This window comes from Sceloporus undulatus, chromosome 8, assembly GCF_019175285.1.
Source record: "Sceloporus undulatus isolate JIND9_A2432 ecotype Alabama chromosome 8, SceUnd_v1.1, whole genome shotgun sequence".
NCBI classification, from domain to species: domain Eukaryota; kingdom Metazoa; phylum Chordata; class Lepidosauria; order Squamata; family Phrynosomatidae; genus Sceloporus; species Sceloporus undulatus.
Genome location: NC_056529.1, coordinates 31345484 through 31357497, shown reverse-complemented (window position 1 = coordinate 31357497; position 12014 = coordinate 31345484).

The window sequence follows — 12014 nt, the reverse complement described above, 5'->3', positions numbered from 1 at the left end:
GAATAACTCAAGCAATACAGATCCTCAAACGCCTGTAATTGCGACGGATAAACGTCTCAGACGATACTTCGCAGTTACCATTTTGTCTTTAAAAAGTGGGAGGGGGAATGATATTGAAAATTGGGTTTGGCTTTTTTAATGTAGGTTACATAACATGGTAGCAACAGGTCGGCAAATAAAATAAGGATGACGCGGTGAAAGTACTTGTTTCCAAAGGGAATGTCTTTTCTGTGCTGGGTCGGAGTGCATCCCGCCAGATACTGGAGAGGAGAACTGGAAGGAAGGAGACTGAAACAAAGGAACCTGGGCAGATTGTGAAATATTCAAATGTGAGAACGGATCAGATGACTTTGGTCACAAAACTGTAACAGTAAATTTCTCTTGCTTCTGAATAGAGTCGTATCAAGGAGTCCATCACTGTATAGATGCAAAAGCACGCGCAGAAATATCAGTTTAGAACTGCATTAACTTACTTGGCTCAGTGCTGGGATTATAGCAACCTTTCCCCCCCCTCATTCATAGACTTTAAGCAAACTCTGTCAGAGAGATCTTTGTTGCCACATAGCGACAATTCCAAACCTTATATATATATATATATATAATATAATATATAGATATATATATACACACACACACCACACACAATGATATAAATTATTATATAACTATATATATATATATTATATATATATATTTATAATGAATAAAAATACATATAGAACAATAAATACAAATATAATTATATTATGAATATTATATTAGTATTTATATGTTATTTTATATATATAGAATATATTATAATAAAAAATAAATGACAAATAAGAAAAGTATATATATCTATATATGATATATATATATATTTAAATAGGAAATGAAATATTTATAATATATAATAAGGAGATCTGGGGATGGGTTATCAGTGGTTATTATTGAAGATCAGATCCCCACATATTTCCAGCTAGATAGCACAATTTTCTGCTGGAGGAAACAAGATAATTGCTTAATCCTGAGTCTTTGTTGATAAATTCTGTTGTTGTTGTTGTATGTATTCCTAATAAAAGAACTGACTGACTACTGATAAAGAAATAAAATATAATAAAAAATAATATGTAAATAATAAAAATAAATAATATAAAGTGTATAAAGATATATATATTCTATATATATAAAATAATAAATAAAATATAATATTAAAATAGAGATATAAATCTATATATAGATATATACATCTAATCATAATAATAAAATATCCAAGAAATCGACAGGGTATTTGCATCAAATAATAACTAACTAATATCCATCTCATATGTAGAATATCCTCCTATGTAACCAACAGATATCAAATAACCAATAGCACTCATGTATAGAAAGCTATAAAGATCCCAATAAAATATCACTCCTTCATCAGATTGAACTGAATACTCATATACTATTCATATTTTAATATATGGGTGTTGTGTGTACATCTAGATGCTACCTCAAACCTCTACCTATACATGTCTATCTCGTCCCCAAATGGCGCTGCTGTTTCTGTATATACAAGGAACCCCGACTCTTCCAGTCCAGGCCCCCGCGGTAAAGAGACGTCCAGTCAATTATATAGGAGACCTGCGCGGCCCACTCGTTTGTCCTGGAGGATGCGGCACTTTGGGCAGGGGCGGGCTTAGGGGCCTCACTGTACAGAGTTGTCGGAATGGGGACGTGGTTTTCGAGCAGGTGGCGTGTTTATCATTGGTGGTTTTCCCCTCATTGAAGGTGGGTGTTGCGTGTCCTCGAGTCCGGAGCCGTGAAGGGAGGAATGAAATGGCAGTGTATTCGAGGCCGGGGAGCTTCTCTGATTGGCTAAAGCCTCGCCGGCCGGCCTGGCTCCGCCCACCGCTCTTTTTCACGCCGAAGCGAGAATAAGGAAGTATGGCAGAGGAGGCAGGCGGTGCTGGGGCCTACGAGCCGCCGCTCTCGGCTTCGGCCTCCGTTGGGCTCCGGTTAGCGAGTCACTGAAGGACGGAAGGGAGCGAAGCCTCCCTTGGTCCCTCAACAATGGGGGAATTCAGGGCCGTAACCCATTTGGAGGATTCGAGAATGAACCTCTAGGTCAAGTGCTGAATATAAGTATATATAGTGTGTGTGTGTTTATATATATTATATATATAGATATATGCATGTATTGTAAATTTAATTTATTAAAAATATATATATTATAATGTTTTAGATTATATATATATATATATCTTAGTGTTTATATACGGGTATCTTCTATATTATCCCTCATAGATGTTCGGTATCTTATATATATATCGTCTTTTCTTGTTTTTATAGCAGCTGCTATGAGCTACTCAAATCTAATTATCCAGTAGAACATTACTTAATTTTATTTTATTCTATCCCCCTTTCCCACTATTATATAATAGCTATTGCTCTATTATTATTATTTTATCTCCCACTTTTCTCCCAATAGCATCCATCATAAATCTCATTATATCGAAAAATTCTTATATTATTCAGTTTATTGTAGCCTCCCGTTTCCGCAATACATAGAAAACATGCTGAGTTGTGTAATTTAAAAAAATAGAATACTTGTTTTACTATATCCTGTCTTTCCCCATATTATATAGATATATATATAATAGAGCTTCATATTATGATAATATTTTGCTTTGATAGTTCCTGCCGTCCCCCAAATTTTTCTAGATCTCTCCACTGTCCCCGAGATATTGCTAAACGATAATGGCAAATTATTATTATTCCTCGGGCCCTCCGCAACTGTAGCCTCCCCACTGAGAGAAGGAGACGCCGCCCTCCCCAACTGCCAACCGCTGTTCCGGAGCCTCCGCCCCCCCACGGCCAACCGCCGGCCTGAGAGGAAGGAGACTCCGGGCCCTCGCCCCAAACCGGCCAACCGCGGCCGAGACTCCGCCCTCCCCAACTGCCAAACGCCGGCCTGAGAGGAAGGAACTCCGCCCCTCCCCACGCCACCGCTGTCCCTGAGACGCCGCCCTCCCCAACTTGCCAACCGCCGGCCTGAGAGGAAGGAGACTCCTCCCCCCAAACTGCCAACCGCTGTCCGGAGAACTCCGCCCGCCCCAACTGCCAACCGCCGTCCGAGAGGAAGGAGACTCCGCCTCCCCCAACTGCCAACCTCGGCCTGAGACTCCGCCTCACCAACTGGCCAACCACCGCGCGGCCTGAGAGGAAGAGACTCCGCCCTCCCAAGCTGGCCAACCGCTGGCTGATACTCCGCCCTCGCCCAACTGCCAACCGCCGCCTGAGAGTGAAGATACTCCGCCCTCACCCAACTGCCAACCGCTGTCCTAGACTCCTACTCCCAACTGCCAACCGCCGCCTAGAGGAGGAGACTCAGCCCTCCCAGATCGGCCAACCGCTGGCCTATACTCCGCCTCCCACTGGTCCACCTCCGGCTGAAGGAGGATGAGAACTCCGCCCGCACCAACTGACAACCTCTGGCCTGAGCTCGCCCTCCCAACTGGCAACCGCCAGCCTGAAGAGGAAGGAGACTCCGCCCAGACTCCCCAACTGCCAACAACGCTGGCCTGAGACTCCCACCCCCCCAACTGCCAACCGCACGGCCTGAGAGGAAGGATACTCCGACCTCGGCCACTGCCAACCACACGCTGGCCTAGACTGCCCCGCCTCTCCCAACTGCCATCTGCCGCCCTGAGAGGAAGGAGACTCCGCCTCCCTAAAAACTGCCATCTGCCGGCCTGAGAGGAAAGAACTCCGCCCTCCTCAACTGCCCATCATTCGCCGGCCTTAGAGAAGTAGACGCCGCCCTTCCCCAACTGCCCATCTGCCGGCCGATAGTAATGGAGACTTCCGCCCGCCCCAAATGCCAACCGCCGGCCCTGAAGAGTTAAAGGGAGCTCGCCCCTCAGCCCCAACTGCCAACCGCTGGCCTGAGAATGAAGGGAGACTCCGCCCTCCCCACTGCCATCTGCCGGCCGTGAGAGGAAGTAGACTCCGCCCCTCCCAAAATGCCATCTTCTCCGGCCTGAAAGAAGGAGACTCCGCCTCCCCAACTGCCAGCGAGCCGCCTGAAGGGAAGGACGCCGGCCCTACAACCCCAACTGCCAACCGATGGGCCTGAGAGGAAGGAGACTCCCGCTCCCCACTGCCATCTCCGGCCATAGCGGAAGGAGACTCCGCCCCTCCCCACTGCCATCTGCCGCCTGAGAGGAAGGACTCCGCCCTCCCCAACGCCAACCGCTGGCCTTAAGGAAGGAGACTCCCGCGCTCCCGCACTGCCACGCCGGCCTGAGAGGAAGGAGACGCCGCCCTCCCCAACTGCCATCTGCCGGCCGAGAGAAGGAGACTCCGCCCTCCCAACTCATCTGCCGGCCTGAGAGGAAGGATACCCTCCCTCGCCCCAACTGCAACGCTGGCCTATAGGAATGAGACTCAGCGCTCGCCAACTGCCATCTGCCGGCTGAAGAGGAAGGGACTCCGCCCTCCCCAACTGCCAACTGCCGACTAGGAAGGAGACTCCCCCTCAACAACTGCCAACAGCAGCTGCCTGAGAGGAAGAGACGCCGCGCTCCCCCAATGCCATCTGCCGGCCTGAGAGGAATAACGCCGCCCTCCCCACTGCGCAACCGCTTGCCTTATAGGAATTAGACGCCCGCCCTCACCCCAAACTGCCACACGCTTTTTTTTTGCTTGAGAGGAGGAGACTCCGCCTTCCTCACTGCGCATCCGCGGCCTGAGAGGGAGTTTCAACAGGCAGGTCAAGCGTCCATCAGGACTAGACTAAGAAGGAAGAGCCCATCCCTCCAATCCATCTGCCGTGGTACAGCTTAAGAGGGAGAAAAGACACTGGACCTCATCCCCCTTTCCCTCAATCATTCCCCTTCTCCTTTTGTTTCGGGGCCTTTTTAGATGGTAAGCCTGAAGGGCAGGGAACTGTCTGATTAAAATAAATTGTAAGCCGCCCTTGGGATCCATTGGCTGAAGGTGGGATATAATAACTAAATAAGAAATAAATTAGATTATTATTATATTTTATTAATTATTATTATTATTATTTTATAGCCCTTTTTCTCCCATACATACATATCTAATGCTAATATAATAAATTATTATTATAGTTATGTTTATTATATCCTCCCTTATCCCAAAATACATAATAAAATACTATTATTGTAATGTAAATTATAAAAGGATTAGGTACGATATCCTGGCCTGTTCCCCATATATAATATATAATAATTATATAATGGTAAATTCTATTCTTTTTATTTAGTACTTACGGGCCTTTCCCCTCAACCATTGCTTATATCTCACCTTTCTTTCTGCCCCACCATTCTATGCTAAATATATCTATATATATACCTTAGCTCAGATATACACCCCCCCCCCCCTCCCCCCACCCCCAGGCTGTTCATGCTGTGGCTTTCCACGTCGTCTCTGACCTCTCGAGCAACGCCTAATGTGAAGGCGGTTTGAGACTGTAGTATTACTCTTGGAGAAGCAGGTTTCGACCTCCCATTTGTACCAGAGAACTGCACTTCTCTCGCCTGAGGCGTATTTCCCTGGCAATCACTGCCTTTAAGATAAGACAACCCATGACAGGTTCCATTGTAGGGTTGCCATAATTCGAAATGGCTTCCATGCCTACAACAAAGGCCACTCTTATTCCTTTTGGCACCACTTTTAAGCTCTGTAGCGCCTTCCGGGAATGTGTGGATGTTATACAAATGTGTGGTTCTGCGCTGCCAAATATGTGCTGGCGCCACACAAACTGAACATCCCCAGGCACTAGGGGGACGGAGTCCCATTGCGGTTAAAGTGATGTCAACCACATTTTCTTCAGTTTAAGGCACCCTAGCTTATCCACTGGAGCTGTTTCTTCTACTTTCCTTCCCTCCCGTCCTTACAGTTTTACCTTGTGAGTCCATGTTTGCCTAAGCAAGACAGCTTAAATTTAGTCATTTTGGCTACTCGAGGCCTTGTTTGCTCTAGGATCCATCATTCATTTGTATTTTAGGCACATCTGGAGACGCTTTTCCCACGCAACATCACACATGCGCTCAAGCATATTCACACCTACCTGAAAGGGACTTCGTCCCGCGTTTTTCATTCCATTTGCCAGCCTATTGCCCAGAGAATCTTAGCCAATTTGGGTTTAGAGATTGCGGCGATCCAAATTATTGTGATCAGCATAGATGGAATAAATGAGTGCAGGGATGCCGGGTGCACATTCAAACACATGGAAGGACCTATGGCACGAAGCAGTGAATTGAATGGCATTGAGATTGAGAGCCTATTGATGGTTTTCCTTGTTATTCAAAGGACACTACAGTAATGAATGCAAGGCATCAGCCGGACAAGGCTCAAATTGTGTGAAATGTACCAGCCAAAGACGCTTTTATCCTGTTCAAATTCTGCTTTCAGCCCGCCTGGTAAAATCCGCACCTCAGAGGAGAGCAAGGGCAAACCTCTGGAACAAATGCTTGCCAACAATCTCAGAGAGATCCACCTTAAAGTCACGGTAAGCAGAAACTGCTTGAAGGCCACAACACGACAACAGCAGTTTGTCTGCATCTGTCTCAACATGACAACCCCATTTAGGTTCTGCAACCTTACACGAGAACATAGTTTTCCGTACTTGTGTGTTTGGTGGTTTGTTCTTTGCCTTATGCTAGGCTAGTTGTGACGTTGCTCCATGTCTGAGGGGGATTCGAACTTTGGTCGTATCGCCCCCTTCTTCAAGAAATTTCTTTCCAGATGGCATTTGAAGTGCCATCAGATTCATGGGTGTCCTAAGACTTTGAAGGGAAAGCAGCGATCGTATGTTTCTTCCGGCTATTAAAAGGATTTATCCCACCAAAGCCACCCAAAGACGTTTCCCTCTGCTCGAGGGGAGGGTTTACGGCAGGTTTACTGCGATGGGAGACTTGTGGAACCCTTCTAGAAATCCATGATTACCGCACAGGGGACAACGGACTGTGAACGTGTTGACAGTAGCATAAGAAAGGCTGCATTGGTACATATCTCTCAAATAAGTTCATGAGTCAGCGGGGCGGATCCTCACACGCGACAAAATGTCAAACTCCCCCAAGGTAGATAGCAATTGGCATGGCCAAAGCTTTATAGCCGTATTGTCTGGTAACTGTTTGTTGGGTGAACACATCTAGGGACCTTTTGAAACGACAACGGTGGTCTTATCACACGAGGCGAAATGTGGTTCTAACAGATAAAAGTGTCACAAACGCAATGGTGTGGATTTTTCCGGGAAAGTGCCTTTTGAATTCCCCTAAGTTCCTTCAGGTAACGCTCCTAATTCGATGTTGTTGCCTAAGGCAGTTAAGTGGAATCATAGTGCACACAGTAGTGTGAAAGGGCCTCTCGCGATACATTATCTCCACACTACCCACAGTCTCCTGCCACGTTCATGATAAATCCTCCTCATCTTCTTATTCATACCGACGCGACCCATCAGCTGCACTGACGCGAAAGCTGGACCAACTGCACGGAAACAGCAGACCACGTCAGGAGTCCCGGAGGTAAGGTGATCCCGGCCCACATGAAGTAAGCATGCTTCTGAGCATATCTGGGCCTGTCCCACTAAAACTGCAGACCAACCTTATTTTGTCTCCAGCTTCCCTTGAGGATTTATGGGATTTGTAATCCCAGAATAGATTTACCCACCAAACTCTGGGATTAAAGAGCCATGTCTAGTGGCACTGCTTCAGTTTTAAATGGCTGTACCTTCACATTTTCATGAAGGCTCTCGACAATTCTCAGCATGGGGAAAACGCCAACCCAGCATCCGACAACCACACCTGCGTCCACTTGCAAAACATCTTACCACCTTTCTGAAACTATTCGCCAAACAACGACACTTGCCAGCCTGCAGCCGTTCATATCTTGAGCCTACTTCCTCCAGAGCATTGTGGAGTGGAAGCCCAAGGACATTCTATATGCATCTGTGATTGCAACAGACCAAGGCAGTGCCAAGGGTCGTGTGTACAGTCCTGAAACAGGACTCTTCAGAGCGATTGCCGATGGATCGACACAAGAAAAATTCCATCTCCCTCTCTCTTTCTCCTATCCTTCTGAAGAGGTAAGGCCAACAAGAAGTCCTGGAAGAACTTCAGAGACCTGACACCAGGTCGTCAATGGTTCACATGGTGATTGAACTCCTTGTTGCTTTCTCCATTTGCAAACTCAGAACGATCAATCCCCCACTCACAAACTCATGATGCTAGAACAGATTGCGCATATACAGAGCTGCTCATGAGATTCTCTGGGTAACCTCAACAGAAGATGAGTTACAGTCCTGAACCTCTCCACTTGGAGCCCTAAGGTCTTTTTCAACTCTACACCATTACCCACTTGATACCTCTTACCACCATGAGTATCCTCTCTAGTCCTGGGATTCTGTTTGGAGGACATTGGAGGCCCTACAGCAGAATTCTAGATGCCTCACAACACAATCCCAGGCTTTGTAGATAGATCCCACTGCCTTTTGTGTTTTTTGATCTCGCGCAGCCAAAACAAGCTTGCTCCCTCTTCCATTGCACCGTCAAATATTTAAATGACATCATCCTCATCGCCCAGCCCTCCTTCTCAGATTAAACATACCTAACTCCTCAGTCATTAGGGCTTGGTTCCAGATCTTGACTCGTCGGGGCACACATTGGGCCTATTCAGTAGCTTATTGTGCAAAAACAGGGTTGGTCCTATTCAAGGATCACCCACTGAGCCCTGAGCTCTGCCTTCTCTGGATCGCCCCCCCCCTGGATTAGTTCCGCCCGCCTTTTCTGCCTCTTGTGAAAAGCTCAAGAGGCGGCTTCTGCTTTGGGTAAATATGCCTCTTCTTGTAATTACAGCCACCAGTTCAAAACACATCCCTACGCACTGCCAACATGTGACATGTGCGGTCAGCCCCCAAGACTTCTGCATCTTCTGGACGTGCATCTTATGGCTAAAGCCCACACACCTCATCCGCCCACCCCAGAAATCTAATTACAAGACCCGGAGACTGATTGAATCTATAGAACAGCCCCACCAGTCCTCCCTATGTTTCTCTGCCTTGTGCTTTGATCATCTCCGATTTATGGAGACTTTCAGGCCAAACCTATCCGGGCTTTTCTCCCGCACGATTTCTCAGAAGGGTTTTCCCATGGCCCTTCCTTTGAAAGTAAAAAGGTGAGTGACAAACACCACGTGGGTTCCCATGGCCTGGGGGGATTGAAGAGGACTTATCATAGGAGCTGCCAAGGGAATTGCGGGGGAGTACTCTGTGGCCATGCCTCATCCATGATCCATGCTTTTCCCTGTAGTGCTTCATCCCCACCACCCGAGCGCCCTCCTTTCCTGAGGGGAAAACCTGTCATGCCCTCCCATTGCGCGCTTTCCCCGATTGCTTCATGTGTAAGTGCTTTCGGCTGCAGTCCGAACTTGGGCACTTACATCAGTGACAGCGCTGATGGCTCCTCTTTCTCCTCTTCTCATTCCCAAGCAGGCTTTTTTTCCTCCCTCTCCCATTTCTCCCCCCCTTTTTAACGAACAATTGCATGACGGCAACTGAGCGGGAAGTCCTAGGGCAGAAGGCAGAGCTTGAAGCCGACATGCAGAAGAAAGCCTGGGACCTATAGGACCCCTGGCACTTTGAAGTCTGTTTGAATAGAATCGGCACCTGGAAGCAGCCCCTGAGAGCCTCCAACCACCCTTTTCGCCATGCAGGAAGACCACAATCAAGCATCCCTGTGACAGATAGCCATCCAGCCTCTGTTTAACAACTCCCAAGAAGGCGGCTCCCCCACACTCCAAGGCACGTATGCCACTCTCCACCGCTCCCCATCAGGAGGCTTTCCTAATATTCAGTGGACTTCTTTCCTGCAAACTAACTGTCCCAAGATCAGTATGTTGCATTCCCCACTACTCACTTGTATATTTAGCACCTGTTGACAAGTCCGGAGTCCTGGGTCCTTCAACACGCGATAATGACATCCACTTTAAGGTCGGCATTTGCAGGTACGAAGGGGCACTTAGACTCTCAACCAGCAGCTCAAGTTCTACAAGTCACAAAAGTTCCCAATTATGGAACCATGGCAGTTAACTGGATCTTCAGGCTGTAACGATAATAGGTGAAAGGGACCCCTTACCAGCAACCAAACTGCTACCTGGCTCATTTACAAGGTAAAACTGCGTTCCCATAATGTCCCAACCCCATGCCCTCCTACTATACACATTGCACACACTGATCCCTCCCCAATGGACATGAATTGTACTCTTTCCACCTTGAGTGACTCGCCCTGTCATGCTCTTGCCCCTCCCCGATCACTCATAAGGCCTGGGCTTCCTCTGCAGAAACGGAGTTATGCACAACAAACTGCAGTGGGCCGAAGTGTCCCACGGCAGCCCCACAGTGCAAAGAGAATATTAACGAAGAAGTGACGGATATCCGGGGTCTTGTCCATCGGAGATCCTATATAGCATAGGAACTGGATGTCGTGATTTTTTGTAGGCGAAAGAACATTGGGCTGCAATGTACTGCGAAATAAATACTGTTTGAATACTCCGTTTACATGGAGTTTCATCACAACGGTTAAAAATGGGAAAATCCAACAAGTCAGGATCATTGTCATACAAACGTACGCATTAACTCCGAACACAGAAAATGGAACAAATTCCTGCAAAAGCGGGGGTCTGTTTCACATGACGCGGGACATTGAGCATTAGTCCACATTAACCCACACAGAAATTGGACAAAAATCAAACTGATTTTTACTTTCCGGAGAAGAAACACAGTACTTTCAAAGCCGTCATCTTCATTTTATTTGCCAGAAATGTCTGCTACCATGTTATTTGCTAACTACATTAAAAAAAAGCAAAACCCAATGTTTCATCAATATTATTTCCCCCTATCATATTTTTAAACACAAGAAGTATTGTCTGAGAAGTTTTCATCCGTCTCAATACAGCGTTTGAGGATCTGTATTGCTTGAGTTATTCAGTACATTTCTTTTTTGGGGATATTTGCCATAAAATCACCCAGTTATGAAGTTGTTTCATTTTAAAAAAGCCTTTACAGTATTTAAAGTTTACACAAACAAGGCAGCAAAAGATATGTATCCAAAGACATCTATGAAGATCTAAGGGGAAAACTGAGCCACTACAACCTACAGCCAGAGGAAAAATGGACTTTGGTTTTCCATAAGAAACGCAATGGACCTCTGGTCATCCTCTCCGTTGTAGGTTGCTACTCCTGTGTAACTACTATAAGCACCTGGTCTCTGGCTGAAATACCCTGCAGCCATAAAGCTGCAGAATGAGGGGGAAACAGCCTTGTTTTGTGTGTAGCGATCCAGAGGTTCTCATCCAGAGGATGTCTTTAACGTTGGTTACTGCCTTTCTTGATTTTGCAGGCAGGCCAGGGAACTCTGGATGGCAATGGCTTCAAGTTCCCAGATGGCCACGCAAGTCTTGCGGATCTTGCTGAACAGCCTCTGGGTCTGCGACTCCCAGGAGAGCAATGAGGACAGCATCACCATGTCCCTGGAGGTAAATGGCTGGGCACCAGCCTGGTTCTTGCCTGGCCCCACAGTGAAGGCACAGATTGGCACTGAATCTCCATCTGAGGCTCAGCTTTCGGTGGATTCAGGAGCAGCAGTCAATACCTTGCATCCTAAGATGGCACAATTTGGGGAAGAGTCAAAGGAAAGCATTGTGCTAAAAGGATATGGAAAAGGGCAACAGAGAGCCAGGATTTGGAACAACATTCCAATAAGATTAGGTCCAATTATAGATCGCATTAGGGCATGTGCAAATCAGAGGGAAGATGATGGCATATTGGGAAGATGCTATCTGAGGTGTCACAAGTTGACACTGGACTTGGCTAATGGCTTCTTATGGAAGTTGGAGAATGGTCCAGAGTTCATCTCTGCCATTCACAGGTGCGCGGCTCTCAAAGCCCCCTTGCCTCTCTTCCCAGTAACTACAGACCCTTGGGTACAGGATTTCCCTGAAGTATGGATCAAAGACAAGGCTGAATG